The 23,812-nt window shown below is 41.7% G+C and overlaps 1 protein-coding gene across 2 annotated transcripts in view; it reads right to left on the reverse strand.

The window, feature by feature from the left end:
• The window catches only part of TIAM2 (TIAM Rac1 associated GEF 2), a 230,507-nt gene that overhangs the window by 137,535 nt on the left and 69,160 nt on the right, over positions 1-23,812 (reverse strand). The gene's annotated exons all lie outside the window — the stretch shown is intronic.

The following is a 23,812-nucleotide window of genomic DNA, read 5'->3' on the forward strand; positions in this document are numbered from 1 at the left end:
AAAAAGGGAGGGGAGGGAAGGAAAAAGGGAGGGGAGGGAAGGAAAGACAAACGATGGAGGGGGGAAGAGGAAGGGAAGTGGGGGAGATGGATAGATGGATGGTTAAATAGAACAAGCCTACTGTTATCAAGCCACTATTCCACCCTCTGAGGATACAGCAATAAATAAGAGCGAAAGCCTCTGCTCTCACTGAGCTTTATTCAAATGGGAGGAAGCAGTCAAACAAACAGGTAAATAAACAAATAAGAAAAATATCCTAGAGTAATACTTGCAATGCAGAGACATACAACAGGTTGATGAGCTAGTGAGTGACAAGCATCTAATTTAAATTGGAAGGTCAAGAAATGGCCCCTGAGACGGCAACCAGGCTGAGATCTGAATGCTATTTCGAAATTATGGAAATGATCCCCCAGACAGACGGACCAGCCAAGACCCTTATAAGAACCAGCGTGTCGAGAGCAATTATCACAGGGTGTGGGGCAGAACCCACATGCAAGGGAGCGGAGTCAAAGGACCAGAGTTTCGTTACTAATTAAGCAGGTGGCTTCTGGGTCCTCTCATATTATGGAGAATATTATGGAGAATAATACTTTCCTCCTATGTCTGAAACGCTGCCCAGGGACATATTAAAACTCATGGCCCTGTTGGTCAACATACCAAAAAGTACCTCTGTTTTCTTTCACTGTTTAAAATGTTACAGGGATTGGGACTTCCCTGGTGGCACAGTGGTTAAGAATCTGCCTGCCAATGCAGGGGACACGGGTTCGAGCCCTGGTCTGGGAAGATACCACATGCCGTGGAGCAAATAAGCCCGCAACTACTGAAGCCCATGCGCCTACAGCCCGTGCTCCGCAACAAGAGAAGCCACTGCAATGAGAAGCCCGCGCACCGCAACAAAGAGTAGCTCCCACTCGCCGCAACTAGAGAAGAGCCCAGGTGCAGCAATGAAGACCCAATGCATCCAAAAATAAATTTTAAAAAAATTGAAAACAAAAAGTTACAGGGATTGCTTTCAGAGAATGAGACTTTCTCTCTTTTTTTAAGTGAACTATATAGTTGATTTACAACACTGTGTTAGTTCCAGGTGGAGACTTGTCTTTTTACAAAGCATCATCTCAACTCTGCTGTGTACACAAGACGCTACGCTGTGGGAATAACTGCGTATGCGGCTCACAGCTCACAATCCTTGATGAAGAACGCGGACTTTGGAGCCAAAGGATCAGAGTTCAACCCCCAGCTCCCCCACTACCACCTGAGTGACATTATTTAAATTGTCTGAGCCTCTGGTTTCTTCAACTATAAAATGGAAATGATATCTATTTTGCGGAGTTATTCTACCTACTTAATAGGATAGTGCACATAAAATACTTAATAAAGGGGTTGAAAAATGTGAAATACTCAAAGTGGCGATAAAGTACTTTCATTGTAAACCGTAGCTATTGGGAAAGGTGTGGTTATCAATGATTCATGCTACAGAAATACACCTATATAACCAGGAACAGTGGCGATAACAATTTTCATTTAGAGATCATAGAATAGCCTATGGGTGGACCTTTAAAAACCAGCCCAACTCCCTCTCTCTAAAAGGGAGAATTTAAAGCTTAAAGAGGTAGACTGATTTGCCCAAGGTGACATAACTGGTTCAGAGAAAATTTTTAGAAAGCTAAATAATAGATATGTTTGGTCTAGAATGCCTGCCTTATAAGATAAATCCTAAAGAGACATAAATTTTGAATTCTCTTTGTAATTAACCCAGTATGGACAAGAAAATATTTCTGAACAGAATGGAAAATTAAACAAGCTTTGATGAACTCTATCTAAATACATTATACTGACAATTTTTAAAGGCCAAAAATTACCGTATCTTACTGATGGCCTGACAGATGGTTATTTCCTAACCAAGAAACTATAAAATATAACACCTGCCACACTTCAATTTTTTCAATGATAACAGCAGATATTGAGTCTCAAGCACCTACTATGTGACAGAAGTTTCCAAACATTCATCCTGAATACTTTGCCATTTCATGCGTGTAAGTCTTTTATTCTCCACACCCTTTGTACAATATTACTGTGTCCTGCTGGAGAACTCCTAATTACCCCTCCAGATCAAGCTTATCTCCTCTTCCATGAAGCCGTCCCTTATCTCCTACTTTCCTCCCGCCAAGACATGAAGTGTTATACTCCCCTCCTTCACCTCACTATGCTAAGAAAGGCAGCCATGTTGCAATCATTTCTTTTTCACTTGTCTACTTCTAGAGTAGATGTTGATTACTTTGAATGTAAAGGGCTTATCTTATCTTTGTATTCCTGATGTGAAGCACAGTGCCTTACACATGGGTGCTTAATAATCGTATGCCAAATGGATCGATGGAAGAATTGATGCCTTAAACTGCTAAGACAGCATGATTTAATTTTAGACTAGCCTTCTTTTCCGTCCCATCACCATGACTTAAATTCCAAATAAAGAGTTTACAGCTTAACTACTGTGAGAGTTAATGTTATGTGTCAACTCAACTAGGCTATGGTGCCCAGATGTTTGGTCAAACACCAGTCTAGATGTTGCTGTAAAGGCCCTTTTTAGGTGGAATTAACATTGAAATCAGTAGACTTTGGGTGAAGCAGATTATCCTCCATAATGTAGGTGGGCCTCAGAAAGTCGGCTGAAGACATTAAAGCAAAGATGGAAGTTTTCCGAAGAAGGAATTCTGCCTCCAGATGGCAATGTAAAAACCCTGCCTGGGTTCCCAGCTGCCCGTCATGCAGAACTTGGACTCAAGGCTGCAACATCAACTTTTGCCTGAATTTCCAGACTGCTGGCCTGCCCTATGGATTTCGGACTTGTTAGCTGCCCCACACCCCAATCATGTGAAACAGTTCCTCAAAATCTCTTGATAGATAGAAGAAGGAAGGAAAGAAGGAAGGAAGGAAGGAAGGAAGGAAGGAAGGAAGGAAGGAAGGAAGGAAGGAAGGAAGGAAGGAAGGAAAGAAGGAAGGAAAGAAGGAAGGAAGGAAGGAAGGAAGGAAGGAAGAGGCAGGCTCCAGTTGGTTCTGATTCTCTGGATATCCTGATTAATATAATTACTAACCATTTTGGACTAAAATGATTTTAGGCAGGATTACAGAAGTTTATAGTACATCAGCTTAAACCCTGTTCATTTTGCAGATGAAGAAAGGGAAGCCTAGAAAGGATAAATCAGATCTGCCACATAGAGTGGGAAAGAACTCAGACTGGAACTCAGATCACCAAACAACGACCTTGGCTCTGGTCCCAGAACAGATGACAATGGTTTTGTCACAGTGACAAATGAGCGGTTGCCCAAGTGCTCTTCCTTGGATCCCAGTGTTCCCTTCCTGACCTTTTCCACTCTCTGTATGTATTCTGGAGCCACATGAACAATTAACTTCATCTAGTTGGATGGACTACCTTCAATAAGCAGATATTCTCTCAACAGTGTAGACTGGACTTAGCTGCCATCTAGAGCCATGTTTTAAGGTAATTCAACAATGGGACAGATAACTGCAATCTCCTGCAACTCCAGAAAGGTCTAAGAGGGCCCTGTGTGTAACGTCTACGTGATTCAAGGCAATGCTGGGTAAACTACATCTACCGTAAACCTCTAGTGATTCTACATTATTAGTTACACAAAGAGTATGCTTATATCTATGACAGCACGTAGGTAGCCTGTGTAGACAAAATCATCCATCAACAGATTTCACTCATGCGCTTTTCAGCATGGAAACCTGCCATCCTAAAGCCCCTGAGCTGCCTGCTTGTCACCGTGATATCATTTTAATTCATGAACACAGCTTACATTTTTCTCTTGAGTTTTGTGATGAAAAGCAGCCCCCATGCCTTCCCTAAAGGCTGAATGTAGTTGAACCTTCAGCTACATAACAGTTAAAAAAAAAAAAAAAGGGCCACACCTAAAGAAAGGCTACAACATTCATCAATCTAGAAGCCTGTGGTCAAGCCCCGGCCTAAGTTCCCAGCGCCCAGTGTTTATAAAACTTTCACTGCTGGGCCAACCAGGTCAAGGAGAAGGTGCTGGGGAAGAGAAAGATAAATTACTACTTCACCATGCCTTGAAAATAGGCTGCTCGCTACCCAACTAGGTAAGAAGAATGCATTTCCTGCTGAGAAATCTCTCTTTAAAATCCACGCCTTCTTCAGATTAAATCCCCTTTGTAACTACCATCTCTCTGACTAAAAACATGTCTTCAAGTTTCTGGGTTTCCTTTAGCCTCGCCCTATCAGTGAGGCAGCTTATCAATTCAGAGACTCAACCCAGTGTTTGTAGTAAAACAATACAGCAAGTGGGAGGTGTTCCAGGAGCCAGAAAGGGGCTAGGAGTAAACAGAACTCCTGTCTCCATGAACCCCTCGTGTGACCCAGGTCTGCGCCACCTGACGGAGCCCGCCAGCATCTCCATCCACAGGTGGATTATTTCATACCTCTGTCTCTCGGGCCCGTAGTGATTTCAGAGACATAATGAACAAACCCCTCTGAGACTCCTACTCCAAGGTGGGAGGAGGCATGTGCTGGATGCCTTCATTAAATGACAATTTTCACCAGCTTCTCACACCGACACTAACACACTGTTCCTGCACAAAGAACTCATGGAATCAGATGCCGCCCTTAACAAAAGACGACGGTACAGCCGCCGAGGAGACTATAGCATGTTAGAGAATCTGCCCTCCTGACAAAGGGGTGATTGATTACAATGAAAATAGGCAGTTTCGGTCTACCCTCCCCCAATAGCAGACTTCTGGACCCATGGAGCACAGCATTCACGGCTTACTCTGAACCAAGTCACAGCAAGGCCCTTGTTATTTATAAAACAGCTCATATGAAACACCAAAACAGAAACAAAAACAAAACAACAGCTGGAAGCAGGACGGGGCGTATCCATTTGGGCCACTGTATCCCCTGGGCTGGTGAACCTGTCAGCCAATCTGGCCTCTGTTTAGAGTAAGTGTTCCCTGGGATTCCCACAAAGTTCATTTATCCAGAGAGAAAATTCGAGGATGCAAAAATAGGCGCATTATACCTTGAATGCCTACGTGCAGGTCATTTATTCAGTTAATTCAATTCAATTCAAGAAGTATCTGTTGAGGGACTTCCCTGGTGGTCCAGTGGTAAAGAATCTGCCTTCCAGTGCAGGGGATGAGGGTTCGATCCCTGGTCGAGGAACTAAGATCCCACATGCCGCGCGGCAACTAAGCCCTCGCGCCACAACTACTGAGCTCACGCACCTCAACGAGACAGAAGTCCACATGCTGCAACGAAAAGATCCCATGTGCTGCAACTAAGACCTGACGCAGCCAAAAAATAAAAATAAAAAGTAAATAAGTATTAAAAAAAAAAGAAGTATCTGTTGAACGTCTACTGTGTTCAAGGTACTACGCTAAGTGTTGGGAACACGATGGTGATCAGAAGCCTGCGGACAGTCTGGTCCAGCCTGTAAATAAATAAGCCATCAGTCACAACACGGCGCGGAGACGATTACCGTCCAGAGGGGCAGATGCTATGGAAGCACACAGGGGCGGCAGCAAGAGAAGACACTGCTAAGCATCCTAGCCCATCCCTGGCCAAGACAAAAGAAACTGATTTAGCATTGATGTCTTAAAGCCACCACTGAATTTTGGCTTCTAGACGAAGAGATGAGCCTCATCCAGTTGACTGACACTCAGCGAGTGACTTTCTTCATGAGATAATGGCAATGTAATAGTTCCTAATCACTTCCAAAACCACAGCATCTATGCACCACAAATCACACACATGCAGCATCAGGGCAGGCTCGCAAACCATTTATGACACAGCCTCGGGCCTGCGGAAAACAGAAATGAGTCAGGCAACCACCTTGGACATAAGAAACTCAAAACTATGTGGGGCAGAGACCACCTGGATGATCATGGCAGGAGATACCTGCTTCCCTCTTGCTCTCTCCTGAGAAATAATTGTCCCGCCCACCTCTACTTCTTCCAGCCCTATCAACACTCAGAACCATCCTATCATCATTCCTAGCAGCTCTTGAAGAAGAGAGGAGAGAGAAGAAAGGCAGAGGATGACTCGTAAACAAACAAAACAGAATGTTTGTATGTGGAGGTTGGGGCGTGGGGCGTGTGTTAAAAAAAAAAGCAGCAGGGGCTCAGTTAACCGTCTTTTTACATCCCTAGCCATCCATCATGTTCTCCCTCCTACTTGGTTACCAACACAAGCTAAGCATGATAAGGCCCCACCTTTATATGGATAACAGGCAAAATATCCCATTTAATAGCTAAAGGAATGACGGAAGGAAATGACATCTATTCATTTCTTACAAGAACAGCTTACATTTGTACAATATCATCCTTTCCTTTATCCCATCCTTAGAATGAGTTCCTTTACAGTAACTGAAGAAGCATAGGGATGAAAGAAGGAAATAAATGAGATCAAATGAGGTACCGTTGAATAACTATTAAATTAACAAATCAGCACAACACAATAGCTTAAAAAAGGTGGCATGATCACAGATATAGGGAACAAACTAGTGGTTACCACTCGGGGGAGGCAATACAGGGGAGGAGGAATGGGACATACAAACTACTGGGTATAAGACAAGCTACAAGGTCGCATTGTACAATGTGGGGAATATAGCCAATATTTTGTAATAACTAAATGGAGTGCAACCTCTAAAAATTATATTTCAAAAACAGGTGGCATGAGCAACAGAACAAAACACATGTAGACGTTACCCTACAATATGGATTTAAATGCTCCTTTATTGAAAGGGAGAAAAAAAGTGAAAGGGTCTACTGACCTTAAAATAGGAAATAAATTAGAAAGGGCATGCACCTGAAAATGGCACACAGTGGCAAGGTGATTCAAGAATCCCTGAATTTAAGTAGACTATGGAACGATCTGTCCTTGAATGCTTTAATATCACAGGCTGCCACCAAATGATGACTAAAATAGTTCGGCCTCCTGAACTTTTACAAATCTGCCACACTTTTCCTTCCTGGAAACAGAGCACAAGCTAATGCTTCAATGGACAAAGGAATATTTTCTGACTGGCCCCGTCCCTGTGGACCTCCAGGAAACAATGATCTCAGAGTCATGAGCTTAGCTGAGAAAGTTCATGCCATAGAACCTGCCAGAAAAGCACCAAATTCATCCCAAGCAAGACTTGTTTCAAGACTGCTTTAGCCATTCTCCTGCCCTCAGGTGACATCTCACAGGTTCATCCTGAAGGCTGAGGATGTTGTACAGGGCGTAAAACATTATCTCAGATGATACTTGATAGCAACACACTACATAGCATGTTAATGTCACTATAACCTAAAAGATGCCACACCTGACACTTGAAGAAGTCATGTTGTTTTTACCTAAACTTCTGTTTAAACTCAAATTTTTTTAAATGGTTTTCTTTTTCATGTTACTGAGCGTGAGAGGTTTTTAAAAAATATTTATTTATTATTATTATTATTTTTGGCTGCATCGGGTCTTAGTTGCGGCACGTGGGGACCTTTCATTGCGGAGTGTGGGTTCTTTGTTGCGGTGCCCAGGCTTCTCTCTAGTTGTGGCACACAGGGTCCAGAGCACAGGGTCTCTGTAGTTGCGGCACTCAGACTCCCTAGTTGTGGCACACGGGCTTAGTTGCCCTGCAGCAAGTGGGATCTTAGTTCCCCGACCAGGGATCAAACCGGCATCCCCTGCATTGCTAGACGGATTCTTAACCACTGGACCACCAGGGAAGTCCCTAAAGTCAAATATTTAGGAAAAAGAAAACATGGGCTATATACACCTTGCCCACAAAGATGTATACTTTTACTTCCAGAAATAAAGAATGTGTAGGTTTTACAGTAAATTCTCTTTTGAACACCTTTCATAAATGTCTTAATGTCCTCCCACTGACAAACAGTACACGTGAAATAAAGAGGTACCAGCTCACAGAGAAGGCTCTAGTGATTCTGTGTCACTGGTATGGAAATCGGAGATAAGGTTTCGCACAATGCAAACAAATACAAAAAAAATGACAGCCACGGTATAGGTGATGAAGCCTTTCTGAAAGGTGAGAGAAACACTTGACAGAAGGCTGCTTTAGTTTTTGATTCATCAATTAATTTTGCAAAACGAAGCACATGTGAGAGTCCCCAGTGGTCAAACAGCTGTGGCTGTTTCATTCCATTATTACAGGAATGAAATGTAATGACCCAAGAAGTAAACCAACATCAGAAACTTTTTGAACAAAGCAAATAGTAGGATCCATAAAATGCAGCCTATGGTTTCACACTACGTATATCTGAATCTCCGGCTGTACTGACTGTAGCCGACAAAGAACTCATTTTAACTTAGTAACATTTAAGTCCCAGTTAACAGCAAAGTGTGATGCTGGGCACCATGAATGAACCAAAGGTGAATCAGACCCGGCACCGCTTATCAAAGGGCCTAGAGTTAGCAAGGGAGAAAAGACAGCAAAGACATTATACGTTATATAAAGAGGCAGGAAAAACTGGACATGTGGGATGGGAGCAAGATGGCACTGTGAAGAATGCCAGAAACTTCCCTTGGTTTTAGAAAAAAAAAAGAAAAACCACCAAAACAAAATAAAATCCATTAAATCTATCCAAAACAGGCATTCTCGGTAGCAACACCACTCAGATCATCAAGCCAAACTAGAGCAAGAGGATTTGAGTCCAGCCTGAAAGGAGAAGAAAACACACCTAAGAAAACAAAAACAAAACCAAAAAAACCAAAACAAAAAAAATTAACCTCTACAACGAAACAAACTACAGAACTTTTTTAAAAAAAGTGTGGAGGTTGCAGGGCATCTGTTTCCAAAGATAAAGGCAGACCCTGCATCCACAGATGAGACAGGCTGGGATCAAGAAAGACGGCCCAGGGGTGATGCCCACCAGAGCATCGCTGGGCGCAGCTGGGGAGCAGCTCGGACAAGAAGGATGTGACGCAGGGCTGGGCAGAGCAGGACAGGCTTGCCTGTGGACCTGGCCTTGAAGAACTGTCCAACTCGGACGTGGAACCGGGGAGGCCCTGCATTGTCATAAGGAGGACAGCATGGATGAAGGACAGAGAGACCAGGAAGCCCAAGACCCACATAAGACAGAGAGAAGCATCAAGTGTGATGAAGCACAGCATGGAGTGAAGGCAGAGAGAGAAGCAGATGAGGACGGAGCCCCTCCAGCCCAGGCTGCCACCTGCGCTTAGTCATGAGACGGTGACCGCAAAAGCAGACGTGCCCGCCAGCAATCCATGAGCCCCTCCCACTGGCACTAGCCCGGCACCATTCATCAATATGGAGCGAAAAGTAACTGTAGTTCATAATGATGAAAATTAACAAGGAAATCCTAAAGTGTTTGCAAAATAGAAGAGAGCTCATTCACAAGAAGGCCGGAGCATGCGGTAAGGAGTTAGGAGAAAACCCCTTGACAATTGCTGACTTTGGATCGTTTATCCACCTCTCTAAACCTGATTACCATCCATGCAAAATGGAAATGATGATGACACCCACCTCCCGGGACTGTTGTGAAAGCAAAATGAGAAAATATCTTTAAATTACCTAACATGGGGCTTAGTCCGAGTCAATAAATGTTAAATAATAGATGTTAATTCTCTCTTCTTGTCCTGGTTTCTGGGATGTAGAAAGAAATGCAGGCTTTCTTCCACAGGGAGCAGCACGAATAAAAACTTTGCATTATTTTTAATAAGCACAAGGCTAGCAAGATGACTCAGTAATACCAAGTAATACCTCAAAGTCCGTTACTAACAAATACTGTAAAACATTTTTTTTTCAATATTTCTCTAGGAACTGAGTAAGTGGGTAAATTAAATGTTAAAAGGAAAATGTCAATTGGGAAATTGGCACAATTTGACTTGGAGATTACTGTGTTTCAATATCTATAGTAATATTCTGAAACTATTTTCATAATATTCCAAAATCAAGAGTTATTAATTGGGGCACTGAAGCCTCCTCCAACCCCAGACCAGCAAGGGAGCCTTCTGAACGGGCAGGTAACTGTACATCTGTTTCTGAGTTTAGCATCAGGCTGAGCCCTATAGCACCACTGTTCTTTAGAAAGAATTACCCATCACTATGAAAGGTGCTCAACACACATTAGGAGGTTGTAGAATAAACAGCTTCTGGTCCTTTGGGCCCAAAGTAAAATAAACTAGGGGAATTGTTGAGAAATGAGCATAAATCATGGCAAATTTATTAAATGTGAACTCTGTGTATGCAAAATAAAAAGGATTTGGGGGCAAGGATATGAATTTCAAATTCTCAGTAGGTTGATGTGACTGAGGGCTTTGCTATGCTATTTTCCTAATTTTGCTCTTCCTACGGCCAACCATTCAGCAATCAATCTCCACCTTCTCTCCTGAGACCAAACCAGAGCGTCCAATTAGCATCAAATTACAGTTACTGTACCTAAACGATTTGTACATCTCTAAACAACTATAATCACAGAATTTCCTTAGACTGAAAGTACTTCAGACATTTAATTTTAATTACTTCAGCATGGAATCAGCAACATATTTCCCACAGGTATTTTATTACCTGTTTTTCATGAGGATGACTAACTTGAAGATGTCAATTAGAAAATGGCTGTAAATGGAGAGGGGGTGGGGGCAGGACAGTGACCTAGGCACTTTTTGATTCTTACAATGTGAAATACACTTACAGGGACAGTCTAGGAATATAACTTGAGTCAAAATTTCAGGGCCCATACCAATGTTCCATTCCCTTTCTACCTCTTAGACCACCCACAGGAACTCTACCACCCATGCCTCAGACCTTAACCCAACTGCTATTAATAACTCCTTCCGGCTCAAACCTAAACTGCTGGGTGCCTCCCAGCCTTGTCTACCACCTCACTCCTAATGCCTAAGGCGTCCTGTCTGCCCTGTCCCCGCTAACTCTATCACCCAGATTCTCTCCTTTGCCATTATTTTTTTTTTCCTACAGTTATCATGGTTTATTTTATTTTATTTATTTATTTTGGCTGCATTGGGTCTTCACTGCTGCGCACGGACTTTCTCTAGTTGCAGCAAGCAGGGGCTACTCTTCCTTGTGGTGCGCGGGTTTCTCATTGTGGTGGCTTCTCTTGTTGCGGAGCACGGGCTCTAGGCATGTGGGCTCCAGTAGTTATGGCAGGCGGGCTCAGTAGTTGTGGCTCGCGGGCTCTAGAATGCAGGTTCAGTAGTTGTGGCACATGGGCTTAGTTGCTCCGTGGCATGTGGGATCTTCCTGGACCAGGGCTTGAACCCACGTCCCCTGCATTGGCAGGCGGATTCTTAACCACTGCGCCACCAGGGAAGCCCCATTTTGCCATTATTTTATACTGATTCCTTTGTCAAGTATTGTTCTCACTTCATTCAAAAACTTAGGGACTCCCAAGTGATATTAGGCAAGGAAAGAAGAGGTAGAGTCATTAATATCCTCAACTCCCAAGGAAATGAAAATAAAAAGACAAAGATGAAGTTTTTCTTCAACAGTTGGTTGCTGGATTTTTTTTTTTTTTTTAGTTCCAATGTAGTGACACAAAAAAGCCAATATTCTATTTAGCTTACCTTTCATCTTTTTGCTGTAACAGAACTTGACTTCATTAAAAAAATATTTCTATGGCATTAAGCATACTCTTGAAAATCTTCTGTATGAATTAGCCAGAGGGTTTTTTAACTTTATACACAACTTGAATATTTAATCCAACCCAGTCTCCCCTACTACCTTACACTCATTCCCATCCCACAGTAGGAGCAGAGAGCAATCTGGAGGAGCTGGAATCACATTCCCAATCCGGTGTGTTCTGGCTCCGTATCCCCCCGACACCCCACTATCCTTGCCCAGAACCGCACCTGCTCTAGCATCCTTATCTAGAGCTGCTCTGAGAGCCAGTCCTTCTCTACCATTTTACCAGCCACGCACTCCATCCTCCAAGTCCCCCAGGCCCTGGTCGTGAGATCAACATTGGTGGTCCATCTCCAGCTCTACTGACAATTCTCTGAGATTCTAATAACATTTTAAATAGCACTGGGATCAGTTCTCAAGACAGAAAGTACCTCAATGACAGTTTAAGAACTAACAGCCTCTTAGTCCCTTAGGAAGAACTTAATAAACATACAAGAAAAGGCGTATTGGTACCAACAAGGACCTACTGTATAGCACAGGGAACTATATTCAATATCTTGTAATAACCTATAATGGATAAAAATCTAAGAAAGAATAGATACGTATATGTGTACAACTGAATCACTTTGCTGTACACCTGAAACTAACACAACATTGTAAATCACTATACTTCAATAAAGATTTAAAAAATTGTTAAAGGCGTATTGATAATAATAATTTGAAAAACATGTTAAAGAAACTTATCAATACACTCAACTTATTAGTTAAGATTAATATGCTTAAACCTTATCCAGATATTTTAAAGTCATGGTACATTAACTATTTTACAAAAGACTAACTTTGGAAGTAAATTAACTCTGATACAGAGAGGCGCTCATGACTAAGTTTATCATTAGGCATCGTGCTTTGGTTAGAACCCTTGTAGCCACATTGGCAAATCAATAATATCAGCTGTTGATCAGGCGTGAATTAATAGGATCTATGTAGGACCTGGTATCATAATGGCACTGTCAATACAGGACTGCACCTGCCGTGGGTCTTCTTTCAGATGATAAAATCAGTATTTTGGTTCTAGGTGGACCTAACTAACAAGTCACTTTGGGAAAAGCACCCTTAAGGTCTCTTACTCTGTCCAGACTCACTTGGCATTTTCCACCTACCAGCCTCAAAGGATTTTACGGGGATTACTAATGTCTGAAAATCTTTCATGTCTGGGGATGAAAGGTGCTAATGAGTATTTGTTGGGAAGCACTCCCACACTGCCCTGTAGGAAGATTCAGAATTCTTCTAAGGGTGTTTACTGCAGGTAGGAAAATGTTACCTTTGAGGTGGAAATTACAGTGGACTTTTAATCACGGGGAGGTGGGGTTGCTCACTGCTGAGCAGAGACCCGGCACCATTCAATTCTCATTTTTCCTCAGCTGCTACACCGGGTGTAACCTTGAGCCTCACCCTCTTGCTCTGGGAATCCAGGTTCAGTACACAGAGTCCCAGTAGAAGCCAAACTGAAGTGGAAACATTTGTATAATATCACGATTATACAAAGTGGGACTTGGCTATAGTCTCAGGCCCTTCTATAAAAGGACTTAGTCAATCTGAAACAGGAAAAGTACCAGGTACAACTAAAACTGGATAATAATACAGTCTAATACAGGGTCTTTCTAAAGTCTTTTAACTTCTAAACTTTAATAACAGATTTTAAGCATAACAAATATCAACTTATGAGTGGCATCTAAAAGACTTAGTTCCTAATAGGGAATATGGATTTGAATTTTGCTAACTATAGACCATTTCCCCTCAGTGAACACTGTTCATTTATCACGGAATCTATAAGAAATACTCTGTACGCAACTTCTCGACCCTCCGTCCTCCGCTGGATTCCTTGACTCCCCTCCCCCCACCAATTCTCTGCCTCCTTCTTGAGCTCCTCCACCTCCACCCACCTCCTTGGATGTTCCTCAGTCCCAGCCTTGGTCCTCATCTTGTCACCTTCGATATTCTCTTTCTGGTGACTTCATGGCTTCCACTCTCATTGATGGCAAGTGAGTCTCCTTCTCCAGCTCTAAATGGAGGAGATGGCTCTTCTCAGCTCCAGATGCATTTAGAGAGCTACTAGTTGTGCCACCTCGAAATCAGGATGACCCAAACTAAACTTATACATTATTCCAACCCTACCCTGCACCCAAGTAACCCGGTTCTGGGTACCCAAGCCAGGGTAACGGTCCCTCCAGTGGGCTACTCTCACAAGATGCAACCCCATCAGTTACACTAGTCTTGCCTGGCCTTTCCCTCAGTTTGCACATCCAGGTGTCAGTATACCTCCTGCTCCCTCAGTGTCTCTTTCACATGCCTCCCGTTCCTCTGCTGCACTGCGTTCATGCATACCCCAGATGACCCTCTTGTTTCCTACAGGAATACCCCCAGGTCTTCCTCCATCCACAAATCTCTTCTCCAGTAGCCAGAAGAAAATTCACAAATCGGATCCTGTGATGCTCCATCCCTTACAACTAAAAATCCCAAACTTCTTTTCAGGGCACACAAAACTCAACTGACCCTTCCAGCTCCTGCCCGGCCAGCCTCCAATGCAAACTCCTTACAGCCCATGGCATCCTGTGTTCTCCAGTGCCTACATGGCTTTTGCGCAGCTAGAATGCTCCCCTCTGCTTTGACTGCTCAGCAAATTTCTCCTCATTCTCAAAACCAATTTATGTGGTTCTTCTGAGATGACCTCGCTAACATCCTAATAAATCTTTACTTCCAGATATATCACTGCACCTTCTACAAATCTCTGTTCGAACACTTACTACACTACACAAATCCTTTGCTCATATGCCCATCTGTTTTACTAGGGCACAAACTCTGCTGTAAGTCTGTTCTTACTTCAGCATTGCCTAACACAGGGCATGATAAAGACTATATGAGCACAGAGTGTTTGCTGAATGAACAAACTAATCAACACAGACAAGTCCCAGAAGATAGTTGTCCTAAGGTAATAAATCCACGCTGAAATGCTGCTTCCACTTTCTTCCTAACATCCATAAATCCAGTTATTTCCGGCTCAAGTGTCTCCTTATCTTGATGAAGATTCCATACAGACATGTCCCAAAGTTGTCTACAAAGCCAGGGCATCCCTATTCATCTCTATAATACGTAAGCACACGTTCAGAAAATATTTCTTATACGTTCAAAGCCCAAGCTGAACCACAAGGCTCCGCAGTGAAGACACATAAACAAAGGCGCTTTCCTGGGAACTAAGTCTCCAGCCACACCTCAGGGCATCATCATACCAACATAAATTGCCCTTTAAAAGAGTAGGACGATCAATTTGCCCTAATATTTTTAAGGCCTTTTGCCCTTAGCTATTTATCATTTCCCTGTTTAACCCATCATAAAGAAATTCCTGCGGAACTGCCTTCGAGTCAGGAAGGATATGCTTACCAGATATATATTTCAATGAATACTGACTGCATGGTAAAGGATTTTTTTTAAAAGAGCCAAAGTAAGCCAAATTTCATTTTACAAAGGAAGTAACTGTCCAGATAGCAAACTGCAGACAACACATACGATGGCAAAACTCATAATACAGGTAAAAAACAGCAAGACAATTTATTTCTTCAATATCTCTATTGTCATTTGGAAGGTCATCCAAGAGGAAGGAACAAGAGAGAGTAGAGAGGGTGAAACAGGGAAGAAGGATGAAGCAAATGCTTCGTCCTTCAAAGAACTTTTCACAGTTGAGATAGTTTACTTTTACTTATGTAATTAATCAATGTGTATCTCTTCTACTTCACCCTAAACTCAAAGGAGGGTAGGGAACTAACAAGTTTTACCACTATCTTAGTTTAGGTGTTCCTGAAACAGAGCCTAAGAGAAGGACTTGTGTACAGATGGGTCATTTGGAAGGTCATCCAAGAGGAAGGAACAAGAGAGAGTAGAGAGGGTGAAACAGGGAAGAAGGATGAGTTACCAAGGCCAACACTGTGGACAACAGGGTATCAATCCCAGGGTATCCTGGGAGCCATGCATATGTCAGCTGGGATTGTCCCCCTGCAGAAAGGAGGCAGAAGCATCTGTCTACTGGCTTCCATACCCTCCGGGTTTCAGGTTGTGGCCAGGGGTGTTAACTCTCCCATCTCCGGTCTGCGCTTCCACACCAAGTGGGCACCCACAGCATCGGAACCAGGGCAGAGAACAGGTACAGGGTGGTCACCACAAAGGGTATCTCAGACACACTGACCACCCCTCAAAGCTGTGTCTGAAAATGAAGATGGGTCATGAGGCTGTGGCTCAGAGAGCTGGTGTCCCCATGCCCAGCACAGAGCCTGGTTCCCCAGAATCTCATCAACAGTGGTGGTGGTGGTGGGTCTCCAAATCATAATCGTTTTTCAGATAAATAGAACTTCTTTCCAACAGCACTGGTAGAGTATAAAAAACAAGTTTGGGAAAGAAGAGAAAGTTAATTCTGCTATGATGTCTTAGAAGGTCTCTCCACAAGGGGGTACTCAGGATTGGGGGAGAGGGGTTCCTATCATAACAAAAAGAGTGTGAAGTTTTACACTGTTGCAATGAGAAGAGTGATTATGTGTTTCATAGTGTATGTAGCTACATTTCATAACTTGGGCATACTTCCCAAACATTATGTTTGTCTCTAGGACATTTAAGAAATTATGTTTGACAGGGGACTTCTTTGTTTTTCCATAATTTTAAAAAATCATTTTTCAAAATTTATTTTTAACGTCTTTATTGGGGTATAATTGCTTTACAATGGTGTGTTAGTTTCTGCTTTATAACAAAGTGAACCAGCTATACTCATACATATATCCCCATATCTCCTCCCTCTTGCGTCTCCCTCCCACCCTCCATATCTCACCGAGCTGATCTCCCTGTGCTATGCGGCTGCTTCCCACTAGCTATCTATTTTACATTTGGTAGTGTATATATGCCCATGCCACTCTCTTTGTCCCAGCTTACCCTTCCCCCTCCCCATGTCTTCAAGTCCATTCTCTACATCTGCGTCTTTATTCCTGTCCTGCCCCTAGGTTCTTCAGTATCATTTTTTTTTATAAGATTCCATATATATGTGTTAGCATACGGTATTTGTTTTCCTCTTTCTGACTTACTTCACTCTGTATGATAGACTCTAGGTCCATCCACCTCACTACAAATAACTCAATTTCGTTTCTTTTTATGGCTGAGTAATATTCCACTGAATATGTGTGCCACATCTCCTTTATCCATTCATCTGTCAATGGACACTTAGGTTGCTTCCATGTCCTGGCTATTGTAAACAGAGCTGCAATGAACATTGTGGTACATGACTCTTTTGGAATTATGGTTTTCTCAGGGTATATGCCCAGTAGTGGGACTGCTGGGTCGTATGGTAGTTCTATTTTTAGTTTTTTAAGGAACCTCCATACAGTTCTCCATAGTGGCTGTATCAACTGACATTCCCACCAACAGTGCAAGAGGGTTCCCTTTTCTCCACACCCTCTCCAGCATTTATTGTTTCTAGATTTTTTGATGATGGCCATTCTGACTGGTGTGAGGTGATACCTTTATTCAATATCTTATAATAACCTATAATGGAAAATAATCTGAAAAAAAATATATATATATATATGTAACTGAATCACTGCTGTACACCTGAAACTAACACGATATTATAAATCAACTATACTTCAATTTAAAAAAAAAGGGAGCTATGTTCGGACAGTAGAAAGCAAATATTATATTTATGTTTAACATAATGGGAGACTCTGAGGTGAAAATGGCCTTAAGACATTGACTAGGTTATACAGCTGTATAATCCTCTTCTTAATCCTAAAGCTTCTGTAAATTCCTTAAGATTCCTTAATATCTTCATGGATGACTGTTAGCAACCAGTAAAATGTTGCAAAATGGGGCACTTACACATACAGATCATTTCGGTCAAATCCTTTAAACTTAAGGACTTTACCTGCTTAAAATTCACAGATTAAACTAAGATTTAGAGAGTGTTTATTACACACATGGACCTCACTGAGGTTGTGTGGAGACGAAAGAAGAATAGATTCAGTTCCTGGCATAAAAGGATGATCTAGAACAACCTAGGCCAGGAAGTGGACCTAGATTCAAATGATAATGGCAGGGTGAAAAGCAAAATGTTATTTAAAACCAAAACTAACTGCCACCACTTCTGTCTCCTGAAGAAGTAGCACAGTTCATATCTGTGGAGACATCAGTCTTTCAATTTCTCCTTTCCATTGAGCAGATTCATGAAGGAAGGAGAAAGAAAAAGCAGAAACTTCAAATCCTTTCTCAGGTCTTCCATGCATATGAAAGGTGAGTAGAGAGCCCTTTGTCTTTTTTTTTTTTTTAATTGAAGTATAGTTGATTTACAAAGTTGTATTCGTTTCAGATTATTTTCCATTACAGGTTATTACGAGACACTGAATATAGTTCCCTGTGCTATATAATAGGTCCTTGTTGATTATCTATTTTAGAGAGTCTTTGTCTTTAGCAGTTAATGGAAAGGGGCTCCAGAAAGGGAGAAAGCCAGGAGATCCACGCCAACAGTTAAGGAAGAGAGAGACCAAGCAAAATGCCAAGAGCCTGGGAGCTTCAGGCAACTGTGGTTGTGAAATCCCAGTGGTGGGATGGCCAGAGGTCTCCTCGAAGAACTGACAGCGTGACCTTCGGCTTCAAGATGTTACACTGCTGCCTGTGAACGAGGTAGAAACTAACGTCCTCTGTGCCAACTCTAGAGTGAGTTCCCAGAGCGCAGCTGGATCTTCCATTGGCCCTGCTGACTGAGGTAGTGTGATGTGGTGGCGGCACTGTAAGACACCGTGGGGGTCCTTTTCCGAGAACCCTGCAGCTCCAGCAGGTTGGGAAGATCGTAATGGAAATACTGGTAAAGAATTCATCAAAAAAAGTTTTACTTCACCATAACCGTTAGACCTCAGGAAGGTATGCAAAGAAGAATTTCACCAAATATTGTTTTTAAAGTTTACTGTTAAAATCCAGGCTCGCGGGACTTCCCTGGTGGCGCAGTGGTTAAGAATCCGCCTGTCAATGCAGGGGACACGGGTTCGAGCCCTGGTCCGGGAAGATCCCACATGCCGCGGAACAACTAAGCCCGTGCGCCACAACTACTGAGCCTGCGCTCTAGAGCCCGCGAGCCACAACTACTGAAGCCCGTGTGCCTAGAGCCCATGCTCTGCAACAAGAAAAGCCAATGCAATGAGAACCCCATGCAGCGCAACGAAGAATAGTTCCTGCTCGTTCCAACTAGAGAAAGCCCGCACGCAGCAACAAAATTCCAACACAGCCCCCCAAAAAAAAAATCCGGGCTTGCTTCCCATTTCTGAAATCAAAGTCTATTACAAAGGATAAAAACTAAAGGAAAACCAGGGCCAAACAGGAAAGACACACTAGAAATACGATGCAGAAGTCCCATAAAATATTGAAGCCTATCCACTGAAAGCATCCCTGGTGGGTCCCCTCTGAAAGTCTGCACACACACACCTACCCCTCCTCACCTGGGAGAAAACTCTTCCAGGCCATGGCAGGAGAACCGCACAGATTTAATTTCTGCCCATGCTCCGGGCCTTCACAGTCTCATGTGTGATGTGATGTTATCAATGAATAACAAATATCAACAAAACATGATGTAAATGAGAATCTGACTGAGAGGCTCAAAATTAGAAACAGTGAGACATCTTCATGGTGAGGCTAAAAGTGGTGGCGGGGGTGGAGGTTAGGAAGAGGGGGCGGGGAGGGGAGGGCACAGTCCCAAGTGGGCCCAGAACTACTATGGATGGCATGAGAGAGACCATTATTCTGGAACCACTTCAGAGATCAGCTGGACTTTCCAAAGTTCAATGCTATCCAGTCTAAAGGACAGGAGCAGGACTTTCAGACACATATCCAATACCTTGTCTCCAAATTACCAATACTGGGTTGGCCTTAGAGGCCAGGTTATGAACACAAATTAGCAGCATGACCGGTTGCCAAATCCGCTTAGCGCCTGTTCCTGCCCAGATTTCAAGCCAGAGTCACCACGCCAAAAAATAAGCTGTTCCTCCTTTTCACTAGATCATTGTTAGAATTCATAATAAATTTGCACTTACGGAAGTTATCCTTTTGTATTACAAAAAAAAAAAAGGTTATTTTCACTTGAAAATAAGAAGGTCATATAAGGGCAAGAGAAAGGAAATGCACAATTATTTGTGCATAGTAGAATATGCATTGTTAGAATATAAGAAAAACTAGAAGGAAATGGTTTAATAGTGTGTACATATGAACAAAATTAATTTTGCCAGTATCCTACTCTGGAGACAGGAGGGGAGGAGGAAGCGGGGAGAAAAGGGGGAAAGGAATGAGGGGGAGAGGAGAAAAATGAAATGAGATGCTTATCTTCACCACAGTAGGAACTAGAACTGGGGACAAATATGTAACCTAAAAGAAACATGCCTTGTTTACTTTCAGTATGTTCGCACACAAGTTATTAATTACACTGGCCATGAAGTATAATTATGTAACCCAGTTTTTAATGTTCAAACCCAGTTTTTTTTTTTAATAAATCTTTATTGGAGTATAATTGCTTCACAATACTGTGTTAGTGTCTGTTGTACAACAAAGTGAATCAGTCATATGCATACATATATCCCCATATCCCCTCCCTCTTAAGCCTCTCTCCCACCCTCCCTATCCCACCCCTCTAGGTCATCGCAAAGCACCGAGCTGACCTCCCTGTGCTATGCTGCTGCTTCCCACAAGCTAACTATTTTACGTTCAATAGTGTATACATGTCGATGCTACTCTCACTTTGCCCCAGCTTCTCCCTCCCCACCAACCCCGTGTCTTCAAGTTCATTCTCTACGTCTATGTCTCTCCTTCCCTGCCACTAGGTTCATCAGTACCACTTTTTATTTTTTTTAGATTCCATATATATGTGTTAGCATACGGTATTTGTTTTTCTCTTTCTGACTTACTTCACTCTGTATATCAGACTCTAGGTCCATCCACCTCACTATAAATAACTCAATTTCATTTCTTTTTATGGCTGAGTAATATTCCATTGTATATATATGCCACTTCTTTATCCATTCATCTGTCAATGGACGTTTAGGTTGCTTCCATATCCTGGTTATTGTAAATAGTGCTGCAATGAACATTGTGGTACATGTCTCTTTTTGAATTATGGTTTTCTCAGGGTATATGCCAGTAGTGGGATTGCTGGGTCATATGGTAATTCTATTTTTAGTTTTTGCAAGGAACCTCCGTACTGTTCTCCATAGTAGTTGTATCAATTTACATTTCCACCAACAGTGCAGGAGGGTTCCTTTTTCACCACAACATTCCCAGAATTTACTGTTTCTAGATTTTTTGATAATGGCCATTCTGGCCGGTGTGAGGTGATACCTCGTTGCAGTTTTGATTTGCATTTCTCTAATGATTAATGATGTTGAGCATTCTTTCATGTGTTTGTTGGCTATCTGTATATCTTCTTTGGAGAAATGTCTATTTAGGTCTTCTGCCCATTTTTGGATTGGGTTGTTTGTTTTTTTTGATATTGAGCTGCATGAGCTGCTTGTATATTTTGGAGATTAATCCTTTGTCAGTTGCTTCGTTTGCAAATATTTTCTCCCATTCTGAGGGTTGTCTTTTCGTCTTGTTTATGGTTTCCTTTGCTGTGCAAAAGCTTTGAAGTTTCATTAGGTCCCATTTGTTTATTTTTGTTTTTATTTCCATTTCTCTAGGAAGTGGGTCAAAAAGGATCTTGCTGTGATTTATGTCAAAGAGTGTTCTTCCTATGTTTTCCTCTAAGAGTTTTATAGTGTTGGCCTTACATTTAGGTCTTTAATCCATTTTGAGTTTATTTTTGTGTATGGTGTTAGGAAGTGTTCTAATTACATTCTTTTACATGTAACTGTCCAGTTTTCCCAGCACCACTTATTGAAGAGGCTGTCTTTTCTCCACTGCATATTCTTGCCTCCTTTGTCAAAGATAAGGTGACCATATGTGCGTGGGTTTATCTCTGGGATTTCTATGCTGTTCCATTGATCTATATTTCTGTTTTTGTGCCAGTGCGCTACTGACACTGTGCCAGTGTCCTGATTACTGTAGCTTTGTAGTATAGTTTGAAGTTGGGGAGCCTGACTCCTCCAGCTCCGTTTCTCTTTCTCAAGATTGCTTTGGCTATTCGGGGTCTTTTGTGTTTCCATTCAAACTGTAAAATTTTTTGTTCTAATTCTGTGAAGAATGCCACTGGTAGTTTGATAGGGATTGCATTGAATCTGTAGGTTGCTTTCGGTAGTACAGTCATACTCACAATACTGATTCTTCCAATCCAAGAACATGGTATATTTCTTCATCTTTTTATGTCATCTTTGATTTCTTTCATCAGTGTTTTACAGTTTTCTGAGTACAAGTCTTTTGCCTCCTTAGGTAGGTTTATTCCTAGGTATTTTATTCTTTTTGTTACGATGGTAAATGGGGTTGTTTCCTTAATTTCTCTTTCTGATTTTTCATTGTTAGTGTATAGGAATGCCAGAGATTTCTGCCCATTAATTTTGTATCCTGCAACCTTACCAAATTCATTGATTAGCTCTAGTAGTTTTCTGGTGGCACATTAGGATTTTCTATGTATAGTATCATGTCATCTGCTAACAGTGACACTTTTACTTCTTTTCCAATTTGGATTCCTTTTATTTCTTTTTCTTCTCTGATTGCCGTGGCTAGGATTTCCAAAACTATGTTGAGTAAGAGTAGCGAGAGTGGACATCCTTGTCGTGTTCCTGATCTTAGTGGAAATGCTTTCAGTTTTTCACCACTGAGTATGATGCTTGCTGTGGGTTTGTCATATATGGCCTTTATTATGTTGACGTAGGTTCCCTCTATGCCCATTTTCTGGAGAGTTTTTATCATAAATGGGTGTTGAATTTTGTAAAAAGCTTTTTCTGCCTCTATTGAGATCATCATATGGTTTTTATTCCTTAATTTGTTGATATGTTATATCACATTGATTGATTTGCGTATATGGAAGAATCCTTGCATCCCTGGGATAAATCCCACTTGATCATGGTGTATGATCCTTTTAATATGTTGTTGGATTCTGTTTGCTAGTATTTTGTCAAGGATTTTTGTATCTATGTTCATCAGAGATATTGGTCTATAATTTTCTTTTTTTGTGGTATCTTTTTCTGGTTTTGGTATCAGGGTGATGGTGGCTTCATAGAATGAATTTGGGAGTGTTCCTCCTCCCTTATTTTGCAAGAGTGTGAGAAGGATAAGTGTTAGTTCTTCTCTAAATGTTTGATAGAATTCACCTGTGAAGCCATCTGGTCCTGGACTTTTGTTTGTTGGAAGATTTTTAATTACAGTTTCAATTTCACTACGTGTGATAGGTCTGTTTATATTTTCTAATTCTTCCTGGTTCAGTCTTGGAAAATTGTACCTTTCCAAGAATTTGTCCATTTCTTCGTGGTTATCCATTTTAATGGCATATAGTTGTTTGTAGTAGTCTCTTATAATGTTTGTATTTCTGTGGTGTCAGTTATGATTTCTCCTTTTTCATTTCTAATGTTATTATTTGCACCCTTTCCCTTTTTTCTTCATGAGTCTGGCCAAAGGTTTATCAATTTTGTTTATCTTCTCAAAGAACAAGCTTTTAGTTTTATTGATCTTTGCTATTGTTTTCTTCATTTCAATTTTCTTTATTTCTGCTTTGATCTTTATTTCTTTCCTTCTACTGACTTTGAGTTTTCTTTGTTCTTCTTTTAGACTTTAAAATAAAGACTGTTACAAGAGATAAGGAAGGACACTACATAATGATCAAGGGATCAAACCAAGAAGAAGATAATAACAATCATAAATGTTTATGCACCCAGCATAGGAGCACCTCAATACATAAGGCACATGCTAACAATAATGAAAGGGGAAATCGACAGTAACACAATAATAGTAGGGGACTCGAACCCAGTTTTAATGTTCAAACCCTGTCAAGCCTCCACCTGGAGTTACTCAAAAGAATTTTTCCCCCATTGAGTAACAAAGAAACAAAGTCTCCCAACACAGTAATGAAATTACAGAACCAGAGCTTCCTTACGGTGTCTGCCAGCTCTTATACTACGTTTGGTTCTGGGCCAAACCGAAAGTTCTGAGGAGGTCAACTCTTCAAATCCCAGCCCAAAATATAGTCA

This window comes from Balaenoptera musculus, chromosome 12 (genome assembly GCF_009873245.2).
Source record: "Balaenoptera musculus isolate JJ_BM4_2016_0621 chromosome 12, mBalMus1.pri.v3, whole genome shotgun sequence".
NCBI classification, from domain to species: Eukaryota; Metazoa; Chordata; class Mammalia; order Artiodactyla; family Balaenopteridae; genus Balaenoptera; species Balaenoptera musculus.